Source organism: Lepus europaeus, chromosome 17 (genome assembly GCF_033115175.1).
Source record: "Lepus europaeus isolate LE1 chromosome 17, mLepTim1.pri, whole genome shotgun sequence".
Classification (NCBI taxonomy): domain Eukaryota; kingdom Metazoa; phylum Chordata; class Mammalia; order Lagomorpha; family Leporidae; genus Lepus; species Lepus europaeus.
Window position 1 is genome coordinate 32,603,562 of NC_084843.1, and position 24,849 is coordinate 32,628,410.

The window sequence follows — 24,849 nt, forward strand, 5'->3', positions numbered from 1 at the left end:
CTACCTCTGCCTCTCTGTAACTCTGCTTTTCAAATAAATAAATAGATCTTTTAAGAAAAAAATAAATGCTATGAGCAGCATTTCTCTGAACAAGCACACACTTGCACACACACACAATTCCACTTGCACTTTCAAGAGGTTTAACTACCCATAGATTACACGTTACAAAATGCTGCCTGCGGCCTCCCTCTCCTGTCCTGTGGGACATGTTCACACGGCAGCCAGCACTGGGAGGGCTGCAGTGTGAAAAGCTGTGGTGGTGGAGGCAGGCAGGCCTGGGCTGCGGCCATGGTTGTGTATCCATTAGCTGTGGGACTTATGTATTGATTAGTTTGGGGACTTACCGTAACTCGTTCCTTCATTGTAAGATGGGAAAATAGCACCTGTCATACAGTGGGGACTAAATGAGTGCAGTAGGTAAGGCATTGATTCCAGGGGCTCACACCCAAAATCCCTCTGCTGGCCCACTTGTGGGTCCCAGCCCCTGTGCTCCCTAAATGCCTAACTCTTGAAAGTCTCCATGCCGCTGCTCTGCCAGATCCATAGGACGCTGGAGCTGGGCCTGCACCAACACGCTCCTATCAGATCCTTGGATTTGCAGCCCAGCCCACACCCGGGAAATCACAAAATCAATCCTCATCATAAAGACTTCCTTCATTGTTCTGAGCCCAACTCTGGGGCCACAGAGGGAGGGAAAGAAAGATCTTAGCCGGCGCCGCGGCTCACTAGGCTAATCTTCTACCTTGTGGCGCCGGCACATCGGGGCACCGATCCTGTCCCGGTTGCCCCTCTTCCAGGCCAGCTCTCTGCTGTGGCCAGGGAGTGCAGTGGAGGATGGCCCAAGTTCTTGGGCCCTGCACCCCATGGGAGACCAGGAGAAGCACCTGGCTCCTGCCATCGGAACAGCGCGGTGCGCCGGCCGCAGCGCGCCTACCGCAGCGGCCATTGGAGGGTGAACCAACGGCAAAAAGGAAGACCTTTCTCTCTATCTCCCTCTACTGTCCACTCTGCCTGTCAAAAATTAAAAAAAAAAAAAAAAAAAAAAAAAAAGAAAGATCTGCAAGTTGACCAGAGCCTGGGTCCTCTTTAATAATAATCAATACAAAGACTGATAATCACTACTCTGGTTGTGTGGTAACTGTGGGTTAATTGCTTTACATCCACAATCTCACCTGATCTTCACATAGCCAAGACCGTTAGTGCCTATAGACGTCATGCCTAATGTTCCCATGCAATTGCACAGCTAACTACTGGCAGAGTCAAGATTAGGTCTTAATCAACTAAGGTCAAGGGCTCTGCTGACTTGTATACTCTGCTGCTTTGAGAAAGTAGCTGGCCTCACTCACCACTAACCCTGTCCCCTTGAGCTGCTGTAGACTGGGCTCCGTCACTGCCCCAAGGTAGTGGTAAGGAGCCGGATGGTTCCCGTGGGCTTGTGGGGACCACGCTCATTCTGCCCTCCATGGCCTCGCTTGCCATTGGTATCCCCTTCCTCCACCAGCCGGTCAACCGTGGCAACTTGTCTCTGTACCAAGAGGCCATTGGGGTTCAGACTGAGTGTCTGGTGCCTCACATCCCCAGCTGGAAGCAGTACCCTCAACAAAAGACAGTCTCACACTGTGACTGGGCAGGCCCACGCCACCTTGCAGGGCATGTTGGCAAAGGGCATCCTTAGCTACATGGCCAATAGCATCCCCGATAGCATCTCCTTACTGGGCCTCTTGTATTGATTCCCAGATAGAAAAGGTCCTTAGGTCTTCTCTGAGCAGGAGAGAGTGAGCCAGGGTTCTCCCCCACTCCTCCTGTGCCCCTTCCAGCCTTCCTATCCCCCGACCTGCAGGCTGTCCAGCTGCTCCCCCCATGAGACTTCTTGGCTTGCACAACTGAGGACTTGGTCTTCGTGTGGGGGTCTCCTAGTCTGTCCTGCTCTGCACCCTCCCCTGGGGCCTGTCCCTCTGCAGTGCCAGCTCCCTCCTTAGCATGGCCTTCTCGCCCTTGTTCCTTCCTTCAGGTAATGAATACCTGCTGAGGCCGGCGCTGTGGTATAGCATGTGTAAGCTGTGTGGTGCCAGCATCCCATAGGGACACCGGTTCATATCCCAGCTGCTCCTCTTCTGATCCAGCTCTCTGCTGTGGCCTGGGAAAGCAGAAGGTGGCCCAAGTGCTTGGACCTCTGCACCCATGTGGGAGACCCAGAAGAAGCTCCTGACTCCTGGCTTTTGATAGGCTCAGCTCTGGCCGTTGTGGCCCTTTGGGGAGTAATCCAGTGTGTGGAAGACCTGTCTCTGTCTCTCCCTCTATCTGTCTATAACCCTACATCCTAAATAAATAAATAAAATCTTGGGTAGCGTAGCAGGTGAGGCCACCACCTTCAGTGCCAGTGTCCCATATGGGCGCTGGTTCAAGTCCCAGCTGCTCCACTTATGATCTGGCTCTCTCTGCTGTGGCCTGGAAAAGCAGTGGAAGATAGCCCAAGTGTTTGGGCCCCTGCACCTATGTGGGAGACCCGGAAAAAGGTCCTGGCTCCTGGCTTCAGATGGGTGCAACGCCAGCCGTTGCGGCCATTTGGGGAGTGAACCAGAGGATGGAAGATCTCTCTCTCTGCTTCTCCTTCTCTCTCTGTATAGCTCTGACTTTCAAATAAATAAATAAATTTTTTATTTTATTTTTTATTTTTTGACAGGCAGAGTGGACACTGAGAGAGAGAAACAGAGAGAAAGGTCTTCCTTTTGCTGTTGGTTCACCCTCCAATGGCCGCCGCGGCCGGTGCGCTGCTGCCGGCGCATCGCGCGGATCTGAAGCCAGGAGCCAGGTGCTTCTCCTGGTCTCCCATGCGGGTGCAGGGCCCAAGGACTTGGGCCATCCTCCACTGCACTCCTGGGCCACAGCAGAGAGCTGGACAGGAAGAGGAGCAACCGGGACAGAATCTGGTGTGCCGGCGCCGCAGACGGAGAATTAGCCTATTGAGCCGCGGCGCCGGCCAAATAAATAAATTTAAAAAAATAAATAAATAAAATATTTAAAAATAAATACCAGCTGGGGAGCTCTTTGGGGCTGCACACCAAGGACCTGGTGTGATTGACTTTTTCTCCCACCATAAGGAGACGGGGTTTGATTGCTGGGATTATTGCCATGCTCTGGGAGCACTGGAGGCTTGAGGTGGGCCCTGGGGTGCAGAGCTCCTCCCTGAGCAGGCTGACCCAGTGCCATGGCTGTCATTCAGGCAGGAGTTGGTGTTGGGTCCAGCCTAGGGATCCCGAGAGCCAGGCAAATGGCATCAGAGAGGCTTTAGGTAGGCTTCTAGCTCTGTGATGGAAGTTGGAAAGAACATAGCAAGGGCCCCTAGTCCTTGTGGGAAGTGGGGATTTGGGAGTTGGCCTGAGATCACGAGATGTGGACAAGCGTCAGAAATAAAGCAGACATCCATAAATCCGAATCAGGCCCGGGTCAGAGCCAGAGCAGAAGCGAGGATGATGTTGAGGGCCAAATTCAAACTCCTTAGACCCCGCTGCCTGAGGACAGGGCTGGGGGCAAAGCCAGGGCCGGGGCTCAGCCCTCAGACAGAGCAGTCAGCAGGTGCTAGCCAGGAGGGGAGGAGGCCTTCGGGCAGGAGCTGGGCAAGGTCTGGCTGCTATTCCACCCGTAAAGTTTTTAATTTGGGAAGATGATTTGAGATCATAAAGAGGCATCTGATAGCGTACATCTGCTCCTTGGGAAGGAAGAAAGAATGCAACATAAGGATTCTATCATCTCTTTCTCTGGGGCCTCATTCGGGGGCTGACTTATGCCTTGGACTGAAGCCAGAGTTCACTGAGAACTTGAAGTGTTGGGAAAAATAAATTCACCTTTAAGTTGATTTTCACTGTGACTGCATTTGTCAGGATTTGGAGAAGCTGGGCTGGGAGTCCACCTGGGACCCCAGTGGGGTGCAGGGCCAGGCAGGGCATGGGCGGTGACTACCCGTGAGTATGCATCCAGGGTGGCTGTCATCCTCAGGACTCATGACTCTGGGGGCTTCGTCACAGTGGGTGGACGACTTGGACAAACTGGGACAAGTAAGAGTTTAGCAGCTGATGGTCCAGCCAAGGTTCTTTCAGTTGCAAGCTGCAGAATCCCACTCAAGAGAGCTCAAGTCAAAGCGTCTGCTTTAGGAGTACATTTTCCTAGCCATCTAAGGACAGAAGCAGAGGAGAGCCCGTCTCTTGGGGACTGAGCTAGGAATGAGAGAGAAGGCGCAAAGCTGAATTCTCCTCTCTCGCTTTTGCTTCCGTCTCCTCTTCTTGCACCTGCCCCAGCATGGCCATCCTGCCTGCCTGTGCGTCATGATTGCTCAGCCCACGCCAGTGCAGGGGTTCTGTGGAAGTCTGGAGAGTGGGAAGAACCTAGCAGGGAGGGAGCTCCAGTGAGCCCAGAGGAGCTGAGGACGAGCCTTGGGGGAGGGGGGGGGTGGGGGGGGATAGTGGAACAGGGCAGCTCCTGAGAAGAATGAGTGATAGAGCAGCCCTGGCTGGGAGGCGATGGGTGAGCAAACTGACCCCTGGGCAGGTCCAGCTTCCTTTTGGGTTAACCTGGCTTTTGGGGGCCGAGCCTGCTAATCCCACCCTAGCTCCGCTGTTTGGAACATCATGTTCATGGGAAAATGCTCTGTGAATTCCCATCGGCCATCTTAATCTGTGGAATTTGGGGCCAGCCTCTTGAGGGTTGGAGACTGCTGGCATCAGATGAGGATTCGACCTTGGCCTCTCGGCTTTGACCACAGAAGGCTCGCTTCACCTTCAGTCACCAGCATCTGCGTTCACTGCATGTGGGTCCACGTTCACTCTTCCTGAGCTGTGTGTGCGTTTTGGTTCGTGCTTATTGTTATGAAATTCTGTGTTTCCTAGACTTAATTTAAATGGTAGCTGTTATCTGAAGCAGATTAAAAGGAAATACTCCCACTAAAGGCATTTTATTTATGTCATCCTCCAATAAATGTGCCCAGTATTGTGGTCCTAGATTTAACAACAACAACAAACACACTTGCTTCTCACCCTGACTTTAAAGAACACTGTGGTAAATCCTTTGTTAATAAAATATAGGATCCATGATCCCATAAGTAATAGCCTCCTAATTTTTTAACTTGGCATTTTGTGTTTTTTAAAGCTATGCATCTTTATTCTTGTATTTCTTTTCAAGATTTGTTTATTTGAAAGGCAGAGAGGGAGAGACAGAAAGCTCTTCCATCCGCTGGTTCATACCTGGAATGACTGCCAACAGCTGGGAGAGGGCCAGGCTAAAGCCAGGAGCCAGGAACTCCATCCGGATCTCCCCGGGGGTGGCAGGGACTCAAGTACTTGAGCCACCACCTGCCGCTTCTCAAGCGTATTAGCAGAGAGCTGGATGGGAAGCACAGAGGCAAGGCCCCAGACCGGCCCTCCAGGATGGGATAGGACTGTCCCAATGGCAGCTTAACCCTCTGCGCCACAGTGCCTGCCCCGTTCTGGTCTTTCTTAGCCTTTTTAGGTGGGTGTACTTTGTTACAGCTGGAAACTGACTTTTGTTGCAGATACACTTACTACTCAAGCAGTTTCTTAAAAAAAATCTTTTTCAAATTTTCTTGAGTGGCAGAAAGACACAGAGACAGAGAAGAGAACTCCCACCTACGGGTTCACTCCCCCGATGTTCCCACCAGCTGGGGCTGGCCCAAGGCTGCAGCTGGGAGCTTGGAACCCCACCCAGGTCTCCCAGGTGGGCCGCAGGAGCCCAGGCACTGGAGCATCATCTGCTGCCCCCCGAGTGCACAGTAGCAGGAAGTGGGAATCAAGATTCAGAGCCAGGCATCGAACTCAGGCGCTCCAGTGTGGCATGCAGACATCTTAGCTGGTGTCTCGACCACAGGCTGAACGTCTGCCCCTACCGAAGCCGTTCCCTACTGGGCATGAGACTGAGCTAAGTTGGTTTTGGACAAAACCAGTGCCTTCAAGTTGCCCGTCACACGGCAAACACTGGGCTGTCACTCCCCCTTGGGAACCTCAGTTCCCTTTCCTATAAAATGGAGGGTCGGACTCTAGGCCAGGAATGAGCCTCTTGGTCCTCTTGCCAAGTTCCCTGGATGAGATGGGGACTGGATACGCAGTGCCTGCTGCCCGCATTGCTAAGTAGGTCACCTCCGTGCCTGTGGGCCTCCTTCCCTTGATGCCGCTTGCTTGGGGCTTCAGCACAGTCTGCTTACAGACCCAAGACCTCCCAGACAAGATGCTGGCAGAAATGGGGCTGTGCCTTCCCTCTGTCCCTTCTTGGAAACCAGCCAACAGCAACGGGCTGAGGAGAGGAGGTTAGGAAAGCTAGAGCCACACAAGGGATGGGGACCGAGCACCCGGCGACAAGTAGGCCTGACCATAAAGGCTGGTGGTGCACCTTGAGGGACAGCCTGTGGCCCTGCTGCCATGAGCTGCAGTGAGGCCCCCTGTTCTGCTCACCGGGGACTGGTGTCAGGGTGGCTTCTGGGGCTGTTTACGCCGAGGTCTGCGGGTCACTGTTGCCATGGTTTCCAAGGAACTCCATAGAGGGAAGATGATGATGGTGGCGGAGTCCCCGGTGGAACCCACTCTGTTCTGGTCGTCTTATTTCTCTGTAGTCCCCTTCCAGGAGCCTTGTTTGACCCCAGACCCTGAGAATAAAGCCGCAGCTGCTGGCCTTGGCTCTGAGGCTGTGGACTTTATCCGCCCACCTCCAGCTCCTGCTGCCCCTTGCTTCTGCTTCCCGGGGGCTCCACACCTTTCCATCTGGGGACCTTGGCTGCTGTTGCCCAAGGAATCCCTCTCTGACACTGACATCACCTAAAGGCGTGACTTTCCCATTCACTCTGCAGCCCAGAGGTCCTAAGCGGTCAGTCCACCCGCCAAATCTGGTCTGCAGATGTGTTTTGTTTGTTTTGTAGTGCTTACATTTTTTTAATTCACTGCCAACATTTGAAAATGATATTTCTCATGAAAATCCAGAACTCTGGCTCCTCTGGAAATGTTAGAAGATCTGGCCACACTGGCCCAGCCGTCCCACATGGCAACCATCAACGCGGTTGCATAATGGTGGGCTGGACTCGGCAGGGGCAGGCACTCTGTGTTTTGCCACAGTCCTCACCACTCCCTATGCATCTTTCTCATCAACCTTTTTAAACTCGCATGTGTTAGCTGTTTTCTACACCCTGTTAACATTTTTAAAGTGTATTTATTTATTCTTATTTCTTTGAAAAGCAGAGAGAGAGAGAGAGAGAGAGATTTTCCCCCAGTAGCTGGGTCTAGTCCAGGCTAAAGCCAGGAGCCAGAAACTCCATTCAGGTCTCCCACATGGGTGGCAGAGACTCAAGTACTTGAGCCTGCACCTGCTGCCACCTAAGGTGCACACGAGCAGGAAGCTGGGTAGGAAGAGGAGGCAGGACGCGATCCCAGGCATTCAAATCTGGGATGCAGGCCTTCCAATCAGTGGCTTAACTCGCTGCACCACAGCACCTGCCCTTCCCCCAGCTGTTGGTATTTGAGGTTGCATATTGGCCAGTGGGTAAGGGGCACCACCTTGGGCTCTAATCCAATTCCCATGATACTGATCAAGGCCACTCTTCCATTCTCCATCAAGGAAGGAGGGTCATAGAGCTCCATGTGTTACCTAGTGGCCTGGAACAAGATCCTTCTTCCAGGCTCACCTCCTCGTTGTAGAGCGTCCATTCCTGGTGCCTGCTTATGACGCAGTGTGCCTGCCATGTGCCCGGCTCTGGGAGGCAGTGGGGGGAGCACAGAAAAGGCAAACAGAGGGTGCACGCGGTGCTCCCAGGGGAAGGTGCATGGCCTGGCACAGGAGTTGGCATCAGCACGAGCACTTGTCAGTGGGATGGGGCTGATAATAGGCATCAGCCCCTCTGAAACAAAGGGGCCATTGCATTGGTGACGTGGCTGCCACCCAACAAAGTACTAGTTGCCTTGACCTCTGCTTGCTGACGTTCTGTCTTAAAGGTGAAGCCGCGGCTCTGCAGCCCTTGAACCCCCAGCTGACTTCTGGCTGGGGAAGGTCCTCGGCAGGCGACGGAGCACCTGCTCCACTTTGTGCCCCTCCCCTCCTGTTCCCCGTGAGAGGGCTAGGCTGGGGCTCTGTCTTTGATCTTTCCTGTCTTTGATTTCCCGAGCTCCGTGCTACTCTTTCTATGGCCCAATAACTGGGGCTTGCACTGTGAGACATCCGTAAATCTTTCTTGGCCATTTGGTCATCCGTGCGAAGGCCGTGTGTGAAAATCTTCCTGAGATGTTTATGAAGACAAACGTGTGCTTCTCTGGAAGCACTTTTTACCTGGCAGCGAGGAAGTCCTAACCCCTGGTGTAGGTGACCCTTTCTGCTTCCCCGAGAGCAGGTTTAATCTGGCAACCATGAAACTCTGCTTTGGGGGTGTATTTAATTGCCTTCCTGTCTACACTGAAACTTTTCCTCCTTCCTTCTCTGCCCACGTTGGAAAACTTGGGGAAAAGAGCAAGGACTGGGAGTCAGACTCTGGGCTCTGCGCCATACCAGCTGGTGACCACAGGCCAAGTGCTTTACCTTATGGAGCCTTAGTTTCCTTGTCTGTGAAATGGGGACAACAATAATAATACCTACCCCCAGATGCAGTGAGATTAACTGATGTAATATATGCAAATGCTGGTCAGTCTAGTTTACTCCATTGAAACAGGATGTATTTGTACCGCATCTGCTATAAACGCCACATGGTTGGAGAGACACGGTGTCCTCTGTGTCCTTAAGGAATCACGTTTCCTGTAGGGGTGACAGACTGGCTCACCAAGAATGGCATGCCAGGGCTAGGAGCCCCCTAGCAGGGAGGGACTGTATCTGGTCTGTTTGCCTGTTCCTGGCACCTGCCTGGTACAAAGACTGGCATGGAGAGGTAGCCTGCAGAAACTTGTTCAACGAGCGAATGAACGAGTACAAACCATGAAGAGATGTAAACAGAGCATGGCAGGGAGCTGGCCGAGGGGCTTCGGAGGGTTTTGATTAGGGTTGCCATGTGGCAGACACTGCAAGTGGAAGGCAGAGCCTGAGCAAAGTCCTGGGGCAGGGCCTAGCCAGTGGACACTGAGCAGCCCAGGGATCTACAATTGGTCATCAGAGGAGAGGGTGAGCATCGGGGCGGGGGGAGGCTCTGGGGGAGCGTGGGGGTCAGACTCAGGTAGGGCTGGGACTGGGGACTGCTCCTCTCCTCCACATGCTCCCCCCTTCCCCACCCCATGCCCCGGAGGTCTTTGCCTCTCCCCTGACCCTTCCTCCATTCTCTGGGAGGCCCCACTTGCCCACCTGTCCGCATGAGCTCCGCCCCGGCTGTGTGAATCACCGCTATTTGCTCCTTCCCAGCGCCTGGTCCCGTGAAGTGCTCATTTTAGGTGCTTAACAAATTTTCTCAGTAAACAGCCCCCCCCCCCCCCCAAAGGAGAACTCTGCTTCCGCCAGACTCCTCATGGTGGAGCAGTACCGTTGCATTCTTCATTTTGCTGAGCCCATGGCCGGACAACAGCACCTCGATTTTGCCTTTTTTGTCACCGCTCAAGGCCCAGCTTCTTCAGCAGGATTATGTGGCTCTCAGTCCAGTTGGGCTGCTGTCACAGATGGCACTGATGGGCTCACTTAAAGACAACAGGAATCAGTTTCTCAGAGTGCTGGGGGCAGGGAGGGGGCTCCCGCTCCAGGTGCCCTCAGATGCACCTGCTTCCCAGTCCACACCTTCTCTGTGTGGCAGATGGCACGTGAGACCTGGCTGCAGTCCCTCATATGGGGACACTAACCCATTCGTGAGGGCTCAGCCCTCCTGACGTCATCCCCGCCCAAGGGCCTCCCTGCAAATGCCAGCAATTGGGGCATTCGGATTTCAACATGTGGATTGTAAGAGAGACAAGACGCTCCGTCTGCAGCGTCTGCCAGATGAAGTGACGCTTCTGGGATGTGTTTGCCACGTCCTTGACCCCTGTGTCTCCTGGACACAGCCTTTCTTGTCTCTCCACGCGAGCTGTGAGGGAGCACAGGGAATCACCATTTCTGTCTCCAGTGTGGGTGTTTTTCCTTCTGCGGAAGAGTTGTTTTTACTTTGGGGAATTCATCTTTCTGAAATATAAATGTTTTGAAGGTTTTGAATATGTCCAACTGAATTTTCTTTTTCTTAAACTTGCCAAGTTATTCCCATTCTAGCTTTAAGAAATAACTTGTGTTTTTTTTAAAAAAAGATTTATTGATTGATTTGAAAGACAGTGATGGGGGATGGATGGGAGTGACAGAGAGAGACAGAGAGAGACAGAGAGAGAGAGAGATCTTTCATCCACTGGTTCATTCCTCAAATGGCTGCAACAACCAGCACAGCACCAGGCCAAAGCCAGGAGCCTAGAACTCCATCCGGGTCTCCCACATGGGGGCAGGAACTCAAGTCCTTGAGCCATTGTCCGCCGCTTCTCAGGTACATTGGCAGGGAGCTGGATCTGAGGTGGAGCAGGGGGCACTTGAGTGGGTATTCCAATATGGGATGCCTTTGTCGCAAGCGGTGGCTCAAGTTAGGTTTTTCCATAGTGTGTTTGTTTATGTATAAGCTTTCTTTCAATCCATTTAAGTTTTATTTGGGGGTAGAGTTAATAGCTCTTCCTATAATTGTTGTTGTGTTTTTTTTTTTTTTTTTTTTTTTTTTTAAGATTCATGTATTTGAAAGGCAGAGTTACAGAGAGGGGGAGAGAGAAAGAGAGATCTTCCACCCGCTGATTCACTCCCCAAGTAGACGCAATGGCCAGAGGTGGGCCAGTCTGAATCCAGGAGCTAGGAGCTTCTTCCAAGTCTCCCACGTGGGTGCCGAGGGCCAGGAACTTGGGCCATCTACTGCTGCTTTCCCAGGTGCATTAGCAGGGAGCTAGATTGGAAGTGGAGCAGTGGGACCTGAGCCAGTGCCCATACGGGATGCTGGTGTCGCAGGTGGCGGCATTATGTGCTATGCCACAGCACCAGCCCCTATAATTTCTGAATAACAATTTCACATCATCAGCTTCAGTCTTCCCCCGTGTGACGCTGTCTCCTGTCCCACAGTGGGCATGCCTGTCTGTGGTGCTGCGTTGCCTCCCACTCACCAGCTGTGTGTTCATGCTCACTTCTTCGTGCGTTTCGATACTGGGTGGGTCTCTTTCCTCACTGCCCTTGCTTTTTATCTCTAGAAATGTCTTGAATGGTCTCGCCCGTTTATTCCCTCTGTTGAATTTGAGAATGACTTTCTAGTAACCTCCGGGAGCGTCCCAGCCAGACCCTCTTAGAACGTGGGTCACTCGTAACTTCCTTTACTCATTGATAGCATTGCCTGTCCCAGTGGGGAGCACAGACGCTCCTTTACTTATTACTGTTTTTATAAACCTCAGTACAAACGTATGCTTCTCCTCTTGCATTCGTACGCACTTCCTGGTAAAGTTACCCCGGGTTGTGTATCTGGACTCCTCTGAATGGGCCCTTCTCAACTACCCCCCCCCCCCGCCCCGGGCAAATTGTCTTGATTAGGTCTCAGAGAGCCGCCCAGGGCTCTTGCTCCCTCTCTCCCAAGTCCCCCTTGTCCTGTTGCCTAAGCAGCTCTCCTGCGCGTCCCTCCCCTCCTCCCCCCAGCCCCGCCACCCTTCCCGACATCATCAATTCCTGCCTGGAGAGCAGCGCCGACATCCTGCTGGCTGCACCCTCTGCAGCACCCCCCACCCCCGGGCATGGCCGCGTGATCGCCGCCTTCCATCGGCCGGGCCTGTCCCAGGCTGAAGACACAGTGCAGAAGATGGAGGTTGCCTTTTGGAGGGCATGGGGGCGTGGGCAGACCATAAACACGTAAGCAAATAGGTGAGATCATTGCTGGTCTCGCTCAGTGAGGTCCCCCCCCTCCAAAGGAATTAAAAGGGACTGAGCAGGGTGTTCTCACACCCTGCCAGAGTTGTAATGTGGGTGGCACAGACACAAGGTGTCAGGGAAGCTGAGGCCAGCCCTGGACTGGGTGCAGCAAGCTAGAGCCGGGGGAGAGCGCCACCTGGAGGAGGCAGAGAAGACTGACCCAGCTGTGGTCCTGGGACGTGAGGCTCCTTGGGTGACCTGAAGAGTAACCATAAGCGAGGCTATGGAGCCCTCCAATATGCCAGACCTCATATTAGGTGTTGCTCACAACCAAAAAGCTTAGGTCCTTGTATACCCCTATTTTATGGATGAAAAAACTGAGGCTCAGAGAAATGATTTTGCCAAAGATCACTCGTGTCCAAGAGGCTGTGTCATCAACCTGGATGAGTCCTTCCCGGCCTGACCCCTCCCAGCTCCACTGTTGAAGTCGTTCTTGTGCTTCGATGCCACCTTCAGGAAGCCCTCGGGAACTTCCAGGGCAGGCATGAGATTTCCTTCACCAGCTTGCTCTCGCCGTTCTCTGTGCGGTGTCTGGGTCATAGCTGTGCCTCTCACAAGGCCCACCACACTTGGAACTGACTTGATTCAAGCCAGGTGGTGAGCCCTGGTCACCGTGGGCACCTTGCGTGGCTGTGAGGGACTCCCGGGGTTTTCAGCTCCATGAGAAGTGAGGGACCCCTTTCCCGTCCTGAGGAGGGTAGGATGTCTGGCTGACCTTGCTCGGGTGCCGAGAGCTCTGACTGTTTGGGTCTGAGTCTGGGCAGTCCCCTGCTGCAGGAGGCAGAGTTGCTTGCAGGGGCAGCTTCCCTGGGGGTCCAGGCTCCCATTCAGCACCTGTCTTCCTCTGCCTTCCTCCCTCTTCTCCCCCTCCGCCTGCCCCTCAGAGTGCACACTTAGCTCCTGAGGTTCAGAGCCAGCACTGGGATGTGCTGCAGAGAGCTCCCCTCCCGGGAAGGGGACCTGCCCAGGGAGAGAGAAGCTGGGATCCTGCCGACCTTTTCCATTGGGACGTTCGTTCCAGATTGTTCGGGCTGGCGTCTCTCACCGTGTGCTGCAGAGGCCATCTGTGGGTTCAGACGGGCCTACAGCTGCATCGGGGTCTCGCCTCTTAGTAGCTGTGTGACTGTAGGCGCCTCAGCGAAAGTTTTCTACAAATAAAGCTTCCAAGACCTCAGTCCTTGCTGTGGTGACTAAAGCCGTACTAGTCTCTGCCTCCTAGGACTGTACTGAGAGCTAAATGGGAAATCCGCATGAGGCAGCAAGCCCCGTGCTTGGCGCACACAGAGCACCCAGTGGTCATTACTGGGTCCCCCATGAAGCGCGCTAGCCTACGATGTGGGGTCTCAACCCAGTAACTCTTAACCCATTGGCCTCCCGCGGATAACAAGATGACTGCACATAACCTGGTCACTCCAGTCTTTTCGTAAAGTGTATTGTTTTTAAAAAAATTGTTACTTTGTTTATTTGAAAGGCAGAGTTACAGAGAGAGAGAGAGAGAGAGAGAGAGAGAGAGAATCTTCCATCCTTTGCTTCACTCCAAAAGGGCTGCAACAGTTAGGGCTGGGTCAGGCCATAACCAGAGCCCAGAACTCCATCCAGGTCTCCCACTTGGGTACAGGGACCAAGCACTTGGGCTATCCTGCTGCTTCCCCAGGTACATTAGCAGGAAGCTGGATCAAAAGCGGAGCAGCTGGGACTCTAACCTCTAAACAGCCCTCTGATATGGGATTCCAGCATCGCAAGCAGTGGCTTAACTGATTGCAACATAACACCAGCCCCTTAAAGTATATCGTCAGTTTCTCCCTGATCAGTGACAACTAACCGAGCACCTAAAAGGAAACCTGTTGAAGTGAAATGGACACTATGAGAAACAGTGACTTGATCAGCCCTTGTCCCGACTGTTGAGAAACAACTTACTACTTTATTCCTTTTAGTATTTTTTTGTTCTACTTAATACTATTGGTTGAACTCTTTAATTAACACACAATTATTCTTAGGTGTTTAAATTTAACTGAAAAGTGATCCCTGTTAAATATAAGAGTGGGAATAAGAGAGGGAGGAGATGTACAGTTCAGCACATGCTCAATCAGACTTACCCCTAATGGTAGAGTTAGAGACGTGCCAGGGGATTCCAATTCAATCCCATCAAGGTGGCATGTACCAATGCCATCTCACTAGTCAAAGTGATCAGTTTCAGTTCATAATTGATCATAATGGTAGATTAAGAGTCAAAGGGATCACATAAACAAGACTAGTGTCTGCTAATACTAACTGATAGAATTAAAAAGCAGAGAATGATCCCACATGGGAAGCAGGATACACAGCAGACTCATAGACTGGCAGATGTCCTTAACAGCACTCTGGCCTCAGAATCAGCCCTTAAGTCATTCATATCTGGCTAAAAAGCCCATGAGAGTATTTCAGGCATGGAAAGCCAAGACACTGTGGCCAAAAAAAAAAAAAAAAAAAAAAACCTAAATGAAAGATCTCTATGAGTAAGATCCCAGCGGAAAGAACAGGCCATCAAAGAAGGAGGTACCTTTCTCTGAAGGGAGGAAAGAACTTCCACCTTGACTAAATAAGATTGCAGTTGACGAACTCAAGAGGCTTCCAAAGCCTTGGCAACTCGTGACAAGAGCCTTGGGTGATTACTGATGCCATAAATAAGAGTGTCAATTGTTAAATAAACAACAGGAGTCACTGAGCACTTACTCCCCATGTAAGATCTCTGTCCTTAATGTGTTGTACTATGTGAATTAACGGTATAACTAGTACTCAAACAGTACTTTATACTTTGTGTATCTGTGTGGGTGCAGTCTGTTGAAATCTTTACTTAGTATATCCTAAATTGATCTTCTGTATATAAAGATAATTGAAAATGAATCTTGATCTGAAAGGGATGGGAGAGGGAGCGGGAGATGGGATGGTTGCAGGTGGCAGGGAGGTTGGGGCGGGGGAGCTGCAATAATCCAAAAGTTGTACTTTGGAAATTTATATTTATTAAATAAAAGTTTAAAAAAATTTTTTTAATTAAAAAAAAAACAAAAAAGTATATCATCAGTTAATTTTTCATTAGTTAATTCTCTCAAATTGGTATGGGCAAACATTGTCTAGAGAAAGGTTTAAAGAAATACCCTGCCCAGTTACAGTGGGAGGTCTTCCAACTGCCTGTGACTATAAATGGATTCTCAGCTTAAACTTGATTTTGTTAAGCTGCTTGAAGGAGATGAACTTTTCCCTTGATCTGTGATGCTGCAAGTACACAATGTCTTGTCTGTGATGTATTGTTTCACCCTGTTATGCCTTTTAGACTTGAAAACAATTTCAGATTTGATAATGACAGGGATGGTAATGATAGCTAACCCAATGAGGACTGATCACGGGCCATTGCTGTATGCCCTGTCTTTCTCTTAACCTTTGTCACAAGCCTAGGAGGCAGCACGTTTTGTTTTGTGGCAATAAATAATGAGCATAGCTCAGAAGTTAAGGCAGGGCTAGGTATGAGAGAAATGGACCACGTAGACAAGAACAGCAGCTGTCCAGGAGTGAGGAGAGAATTGGAAGTTTGAAGCCAGGTAGGCACCAGGCACTCCAAGAGCATGGCTAAGCAGAAGGCCTGCTGGTAGCTCATCCAAACATGAGGGGACAGGCAAAATGAAGGTGCAAGCCTTCAAGATGAGTGAGTATCCAGCAACGAGCAAACTGCACAGCCGGCTGGAGGCTCTGGGAAGATTTGCAGGTTTCAGAAGCCCCCAGGATTCTGCATGGGGACGGGAGGAAACTCTCAGCCCCATCAGCCAGGGCAGGGTCTCGGAAGAGCCCGCCATCCCTGCCCAGGGAAGGCGCTGACAGACCGCTCTTGTTCTGGTTTCCTTGGCAACTGTGTGTGCCTGTGTATGTGTGTGTGTTCAAGTGTGTGTGTGTGCATGTGTATGTGTGCAGAGCACATGTTCCAAAGCAAATTGTATGCTGCAATCTAGTTATTCTTTTAAAAAATCCTTTTATGACCTGACTATAAAAGCAGTATGTTGAATGAAACTTAGAAATTACAAACAGTATATAAGAAAATGCAATTCTCCCTGAAATCACCAGCCAGAGATACAGTGATCACTGTGGGCATTCCCTTCAAGTACTTTACCCGTGTTCACATATATATATATATATATTTAAAAGATTTATTTATTTGAAAGGCAGAGTTACAGAGGGAGAGAGATAGAGAGGAAGGGAGGAAAGAGGGGGAGAGAAAGAAAGATAGAGGTCTTCCATCTGCTGGTTTACTTCCTAAATGGCCTCAATGGCCAAGGCTGGTCCATACAGAAGCCAGGAGCCAGGAGCTTCTTCTGGGTCTCCACATGGGTACAGGGGCCCAAGGACTTGGACCATCTTCCACTGCTTTCCGAGGCCATAGCAGAGAGCTGGATTGGAAGTAGAGCAGTCAGAACTTGAACTGGCGCCCATATGGGATGCTGGCACTGCAGGCTGTGGCTTTACCTACTATGCCACAGCGCCAGGCCCTAGATATGTAGATGTAGTCACACCATATTCTACTGGAATTGTGCTGGGTACTATTTCCTAATACAGTGAACATTTTCCAATTTAATAAACCTTCTTCTGAAACATTGTGAAAGGTTAGATGTCACCCATTATAACTTACTTTATCATCTCCCTTTTGGGGGTATGGCGTTGCTGTCTTTTTTATTCTAAATAATGTTGAAAAGAACTTGCCATGTCTTCATTGTCACTTCCCTCCTTAGCACAGATATCTAGAAGTCATGTTATTTCCTGTTTTAAAGGATTTTTTTTAAAAAATATTTATTTATTTATTTGAAAGGCAGAGAGTTACAGAGAGAGAGAGAGAGCGAGGTCTTCCCTCTGCTGGTTCACTCCCCAATTGGGCACAACAGCTGGAGCTGCACAGATCTGAAGCCAGGAGTCAGGAGCTTCCTCCGAGTCTCCCACACGGGTTCAGGAGCCCAAAGACTTGGGCCATCTTCCACTGCTTTCCCAGGCCATAGCAGAGAGCTGGATCAGAGGTGGAGCAGCCAGGACTCAAACCGGTGCCCATATGGGATGCCAGCACTGCAAGCAACAGCTTTACCCGCTGTGTGCCAGCGCCGGCACCTTTAAAGGATTTTGATACATGGTGTAAAATTACCTCCTCATAAAGTGCTACCAATTTATAGTGTTCCTGCACTATAAATAAGAACTCCCATTTTATTATACACTTGCCAATATTAAATCATTTCATTAACAAAATCTGGCAATGGTCTTTTCACTCATTTTCACTTTCCCTTCTGTAGCATTTGAAATTTGGCGTGGATATAAAAGTTACTTGGCATTCAATGATTTAAGATTACACACTGATTACCCTAGTGATTGCCTTGTTTGTTCCTAAAATAATCCTCTAAATTTCTCTGATTTATTTGAGAGAGAGAGAGAAACTCTTGTCTGCTTGTTCACTCCCAAAATGCCCGCAGCAGCAGGGACTGAGCTGAGGACAAAGCCAAGAACACAATGCAGGTGTCTCGTGGACGTGGGTGGCAGAGACTCAACTCCTGGAGCCGTCATTGCTGCGTCCTAGGGCGCATGTTAGCTGGAAACTGGAGTCAGGACCCGGAGCCAGGGTTGAACACAGGCACTCCTTTACAGGAGTAGGCAGGCAGCCCCATCCAGCCGCTTACCTGCTAGGCCAAACCCCATCTCCTAAATTAACCTTTTAAAGGGACTTTGCCTCTTTATTTTTTCTAAGGAGTAATTTAAACTCCAGCTGAGCAGGTGTGTCTCGCAGGTAATTTCCTGACCGAGTTGTGCAGAGGCCTTATCCTCTGGCCTTGCCTGTGATGGGCAGTACTGAGACCACAGCCGCACAGGTATGGAGAAGAGGGCAGGGCTTATGCATGGATTCTGGTCAGATGGGCTGCCTTGAAGTGCGAACTCAGTCAGCGACTAGCTGAGTGACCTTAGGAAGCTTACGTATGAACCTCAGTCTTCTCTTGTATTCAACTGGACTGGCAGTACTCGTGCACAGGATTGCCGTGTGCATAACCCGGGACTGACGAGCCCAGCAAATGCTGCAGGCATGAGTCTCACTAAGGCGTCTGTCGGTGCCAACTCCTGATAAAGAAACCCCCCCAAAACACAGGAGTGGCTGTAGAACCCTCAAGACTGGGTCCGCTCGCCCATCGGCAGACAGCCAATCACCGACAGTGGGGTTTGTGAGAGAAATAAGGTGTTTATGGCAAAGCCCAGGGCAAGGAGCAGGCAGCTCTCACTTAATTCCCAGGCTCCCCAAGGGGATAGGTTCCTGGTGAGTGTGCAGGGCTCCTGACCCTCGTTGGATGGGCTGGGATTTCATGTCCTTTAGAGGATTTTGATGGTGGCGAAACCGGCTTCACTCCACCTGAGGGCTGTGTGCAAGTGATAGTACTTTTTGCTTTGAGCTTGGAGTTCCTGGAAAAGAAACCCCTTGAGACCGTGTTATAACATATCAGAGAAACAAATGACCTCATGAGTCTGGTGATTAGAACCTTGTAGGACCACGGTTAGGGAGCTGCTAGGGCCAGCGGCACCACCCCCTCATTTCAGCAGGTGATCGATTTGCAATCATGAAGGCGGTGGGAGGGAACTTGAGACCGAGGGCGGGAGACTGGGAGGCTGAGCCCTGGGCGTCTGCACTCCGCTGGGCCGCCCCTGCCGTGCTTGCTGGTGTGCAGCCCCGGCTCCAGCCACGCGGGACTCCCGTTTTCTTTCCACAGGACCTTTTCTACTTGCAGTTTTGGTTTGTTTGTTTTGCTAGAATGTTCTCCCCAGATGGATCTCCCCCTCTCAGGTCTCAGCTCAAATGTCACTGGTTCCCCAGCTTCCCTGTGCTCCCACCCCCACTGCTTTTTCATAAAACTTTTCATTTCTCCAAAGTACTTAATCCCTCTATGAGAGGACCTCATCACTGATCTCTAAGTTCCACCTGCTCCATTAGAACACAGGTATCCTGAAGGCAGGCAAAGCTGCAGGAACCCCAGCAAAGTCTGCCCAAAGCAGGCGCTCAGCCAAGATAGTTTTTAAAAAGGTTTATTTGAAAGTTAGAATTACAGAGAGAGAGGGAGAGACAGAAAGAGAGATTTTCCATCTGCTGGTTCACTCCCTGGATAGCTACAATGGCTGGGACTAGGCCAGGCTAAAGCCAGTAGTCCAGCACTCCTTTCCAGTCTGCCACGTGGGTGCAGGGGCCCAGGCACTTGGGCCAGCCTGTGCTATTTCCCAGGTGCATTAGCAGGGAGCTGGATCAGAAGCAGAGCAGTCAGGACGTGAACTGGCACTCCTCCAGTGTGGGATGCCGGCATTGAAGCAAGATCACCATACCACAACACCTGCCCCCTTGACCAAGATCTTTTGAGTGAATGGACTAGTGATGAAATGATTGTTAAGGCCTTGTGCAGATTTTTTCCCCCTAGAATAAAACAAAGCACATCTTTGGTGGGTTTACCTTTGATGGGTCAAGGCTGTAAATGCAGGTATAGAAATCAGTAACTTTGAGAGCTGACATTGCTCTGGCGAGGGGCTTAAACCCCAGGCCCATCTGCAGAGAATCTCGCTTCTCCACCCAATGCTGTGTGTCCCCAGTGACATCCTCCCTGCTCTGAGTCTCAGTCACCTGCATGTAGGATGGGAATGACACACACCTCAGAGGGACAGCTTGAGGATTCCATGAATGACTTCTGGGTATGCTTCAGATAATCTGCAGGTTTAAACTGGCTGTTTAAGAAAACCAAGGATGTTGGGCTTTAAGAAGAAAAAGAATGGAAGGAATATTAAGGTAGAGTGTTTTCCTCTATGAACATAGCCCTGTTGTCCAAATGGACAACGCTGCTCTGCAGCGCAAGACTGTGCTCTCGGGCTTTGAAGAAGCCTCACCTCTTTCTGCCTAGATGTCCTTGGATGTGTATCATTAATATTTCATTAATTACGGTGGAGGGGCGTTGTGTGTACACCAGCGTCTCCTGCGATGCATATAATTAAGGCACTTTTTTGTTGGGAGCGGAAGAAAATTGGCCTTTCCCAAAGAAAAGCAGCTTGCTTCCAAAGTTGCTAACAGATTGCTTCTTAATTGAACTTGGGAGGTGAATTATATGGTGAATTAGAAAAAAGAACAACTCTGAATTTAGTGAATTGCTCCATAAAGGAAACTGTGGGATTGAATTGCAAATGCTGGATAGGAACATTTCAGCCGGGCCCCATGCATCACGGGCCACTGACCTCTGCTGTGCCTCGGTGAGAGCCTGAACAGGCCGGAGCTCTCTTTTCAAGGCCTGCAGGCCATTCTTTCCTTACAGAGACCAGCTGTAAGCCTGGATTTCTTATGCAAAGGAGACGTTTGAATAAACCCCGTGACTAATGAAATCTACAAGGTCTGTGCACACCCTCTCACTGAAGAGGTAATTAAGCAAAGATCAAATCTGGGGCTATATCTGTGGGGTTTTTATTGCAAATATTTGTTGTCTTGCGACTATACCCAAGGACAGTGTATCCATACCCGAGTGCTTGTCGCGCGCCCCCAGCCTCCGTCTGCCCTGGGCTATTTCCCTCTCCTTGGCTCCTAGAGCTGCAGCGCCCCCAGAGCCACACCTGTCGCACTCTTGGCTTTTACTGCCGTGGAGGGTCACTTCCCACCGATTGAGAGGTGAGAAATGACTTCTTTTGTTTGAGGTACCTCGACTCCAGTCTTCCACTCCTGGAGAGCTTCGAAGGGGAGAGGCTGGGCGCAAGCAGAGAGTACAAGATGAGTTTTCCTGCACCTTAGGGTCACCTGGGGAGCTGTTGAAACTCCACCTGCCCAGGCCACGCCCCAGAGCAATTAAATCAGAACCTCCAGGTGCGGGGCTCAGACAGCCACGTCTTCTAAAAGCTTTCTCAGATGATTCAAAATTGCACCTGAGGTTGAGAGCCCTTGTTCTAAGAATAGCTGCCCCTTCTCTCCATTAAAGCTAATAAGGGCACACATTTCCAACAGGTAAGCTCAGTTAGAAATGATTGAGTCCTCTTTTGAAATGCTACCCCCACACTCTTAATCTGTCCATCCATCCCGTATTTTACTGAGCACGTGCTTCCATGCCAGGGGGCTGTGGGAGCACAGAGGAGCAGGCCTTTTAACTCACTAGGAGCTTTGGGGTGGCTTCTCAGAGGAAGTGGTGCATCCATGGCGGAGGATTTGGCCAGGTGAAGAGGAAGATGAGGCTGAGGAAGGGGCTGAAAGAGGGGAAAACCAAAGCGCCAGCTTGGTGTGGCTGAGCAGAGGGCGAGCAGGCTGGTAGGGTCGTGTCTTAGCGGCCTCAGTCAGCTGCGTGAGGAGCTGGGATTCATCTCGGGGGCGGGGGGTGGGGGAGCCGCAGAAGGCTTCTCATCAGGACAGAGGCCAGAGCAGGAGAATTCCACGCAAGTCCAGTGGTCCACCCTGGCAGCCTGAGGTGTGCACGCCCTCATCTCTGGCTGGCAGGGACAGAGGAGAGTTTTTCTAATTAACTGTCCTGCTCAGCTTTGTCACGACTCCAGGGTCCTCGGGGCCCACACCCTTCCCCTGGGGAACAACCCACTTCTGCCTGGAACTTTCCTTGTGCTCCTGGTTCTCATTTCTGGTGCATGGGTTTGGGGATAAGACAGGGCTCCCCTCCGGTAGTCACCATGATTCCTCTTGGAATCTGTTTTGCCATCAGTAGAATGGACACATTCAGGGTCCTTTTGTTGTTGGATTTTTTTTTTTTTTTTTTTTTTTTTGTCAGAGTGGATAGTAAGAGAGAGAGAGAGAGAGAAAGGTCTTCCTTTTTGCCATTGGTTCACCCTCCAATGGCCGCTGCGGCCGGCGCATCGCGCTGATCCGAAGGCAGGAGCCAGGTGCTTCTCCTGGTCTCCCATGGGGTGCAGGGCCCAAGCACTTGGGCCATCCTCCACTGCCTTCCCGGGCCATAGCAGAGAGCTGGCCTGGAAGAGGGGCAACCGGGACAGAATCCGGCGCCCCGACCGGGACTAGACCTGGTGTGCCGGCGCCGCAAGGTGGAGGATTAGCCTGTTGAGCCACGGCGCCGGCCTTGTTGTTGGATTTTTATGAGGACTGAATTACAAAACCCCAAGCCAGGAAAACCCTTGGCACTGTCTAGCAAGTGGTCAGCACCCACTGTCTAAGCGGCCGTCTGCTGCAGGACCACTGGTCACCTCCTCCAGAGCTTTCCCTCCTGCACTAATCCACACAGCTGAGAGTGGGGGAGGGGGAGTCGGAAGTCCTGCTCCTGGATGGCTCTGCACCTGCTGCAAAGTGACTCCCAGGCTCACCCGCTCCCTCGGTCTCAGCCTCCCGCTCACCTTGAACCTAGGGCTGTGCCCAGACACCCGATGCATCTGTTCTTCTTTTTGCTCCTCAGTCCCTCTCATAGGAACCAAACAGGTCTCAACCTGCCAGCCCTCCATGCTGGGCTTCCAGCACCGTCTGGAATCTCATCTCAGATCTCAGCTTGGGATGCCTCTCCATCCTTGTGCACTATTCGTAACCCCTGCCCTCCAAGCTGGTGTAGCTACAAAGCCCTTTGCTGTCTTCCTGCGCCTGTCCAGATCACTCAGAATGAAGCCCACGTCTCCCCCTCACTCCAGTGCCGTCATGCCCAGCTCCCTGCTGCCATGCACATTCCCACCCCAGGACCTTGGTCTCTGCCGCCCTTTCCCGCTGCTGTGCTCCTCCCGGGCCACCCGCGGCGTCCTCCGGGCTTGTGCTCCCCCCGGACCTGAAGCGGCAGCCTCACAGTAGTCTGCGGAGCACAGCTGACTTAGGTATTCAGTTGCCCGTTTGTCCTTCTCTCCCTTACTCCGTCAGGGCAGGGTTTCTGCAGGATCCCAAGCAGTAGAAGCAGCCTCTGGCACAGAGCAGGTGCTCGCTAAATATTTGTTAAGTGAGCGAATGCCCAAACTGTTTACCTCACGGGGTCTGTGCCACTGTACCTGTGGCTACCGACGCCTGGGGCTCATCCACGGTTGCTTGGTGGCATGGAGGCGGCCCTAGCCTTGCTCCTGCCCCACGATGGACACGCCTCCCCCCCCCCCCCCCCAGCCCGGGAGCGGGAGCGTCAGGATTTCCCTTGCCCTTTAGCCCGAGAGGAAGTGGTATCGCAACTGGGAGAACACCCTTGGGCCGGGAGCTGGCTGTGCAGCCGAGGCAGCTGTGGGGAGTGTATGAGCGGATTCGGAGCTGGCCAGGGGCGGCGGAACTAGCAGGGTGCAGCCGGGGCCTCCCGTCCCCTCCTGGTCCCTGTCAGCCACCTCTTGACAGGAGGCCGGGCAGCTGCGGTGCCTGCCCCCAGCAGAGTCAGGAGAAGGACAGAGGCCAGCAACTGGGCCAGGCCCAGAAGTCAGGCTGTGTGGTGGGCAGCGTGGTGCTCGCTCAGTGTGTGGCTTTGCTGAGTAGCGCTGGAAACTCTCTCAGCTGCAGGTACAGGAAAGGTCTTCTGGCTCCCGTCCTGAGCCCTCGGTGGCTCTTAGGGGCTAAGGCAGCTCTGGGCTCATCACTTTGTGACTCAGTTTCCTCCTCTGTACAATGGGGTTACATTCCATCCACGACACAGAAATGCCCTCCCAGTGTCCCGGTCTCACTTCCGCCCCCATCTAATCCAGCAGCCACACCCCAACCATGACAGGTGTGACAAGTGCCCAACATCTACCGTGGTGGTTACTCCAGGCTCCCATTCTCACCTGGACCATGGCTCCTAACCAATCACTTGGCTTCCACTTCAGCCCACCTGTACCACAGAACAATCTTGGTCAAAGACAATTTAAAAACACACCTCTTACCTGCAGGGTCCCTATGACAAAGAATAAACTCAAAGGACTTTACTGGCTAGCAAAGGCCTCCTCTCTGGCCTTATCCATCCTGCCTGCCATAGGCTACCTACCCCTCCACATGGCAAGCTCATTCCCAGTCCAGGCTCTTTCCCCATCCTGCCCATGCTGGGGATGCTCAGGCCTAGATGGCCTTGTGTCTGGGCCTGTCCTGCCTCTCAGATCGCAAGCACTGTGTCATGCCAGTGGCTCACCACAGTCACTCTACCACATGTTGCATTTGACCGTGTTTGGGGCAACTTCTGGACCCTCAGTTGTTTTAGTCATTCACCTCTTCTACCTACTGCTTATTGAGAATGTATTTCTTTCATCTGTCTTGGTCACTGCTGGATCCACAATGCCTGGAACTGTACCTGGCGCATGATCGGTCTCATAAATACTTGGTGAGGGGCCAGTGTTGTGGTGAAGCAGGTTAAGCCTCTGGCTGTAATGCTGGGATCCCATGTGGGCGCCGGTTCAAGTCCAGGCTGCTTCACTTGTGACCCAGCTCTCTGCTAATGCATCTGGGAAAGCAATGGAGGATGGCTCAAATGCTTGAGCCTCTGCACTTATGTGGGGGACCCAGAGGAAACTCCTGGCTCCTGGCTTCAGCCTGGCCCAGCCCTGGTCATTGTGGCCATTTGGGGAGTGAACCAGCGGATGCAAGAGCGATCTCTCCCTCCCTCCCTCCGCCCCTCCCTCTCTCCCTCCCTCTCTCTCCCTCTCCCTCTCTCCCTCTCTCTTCCTTTCTCTGTAACTCTGAATCTCAAATTTTAAATATTGTATATATATATTTGGTGATTGGCCAGCTTCCTGGTGGAGAGGAACACCCACACAGCTTACAGATGGCTGCCAGTAAGCACATGTGAGCCCCACTGTCCTTCGTAGCAACATCTACACAGTCTGATCCCAGCAGCTTCTAAGGGGAGATTTACCCCAAAAATGAAACCCGAATGTAGAGATTGCCGGAACGTGTAGAAAACGCCCAGAATGCCAGGGGAGCAGCAACAGAACACACCACGGTGCAGCAGCCGCTGCCCTGGGCTCCGTACCTGGACTCCAGCTGCCTGTTTGTTGTGGGTGTTTCTTGTG

At 51.8% G+C, this 24,849-nt stretch overlaps 1 protein-coding gene across 1 annotated transcript in view; it reads left to right on the forward strand.

Moving 5' to 3' along the window:
- TLL2 (tolloid like 2) overlaps positions 1–24,849 on the forward strand; it is a 137,701-nt gene that overhangs the window by 38,662 nt on the left and 74,190 nt on the right. The window lies entirely within an intron of this gene.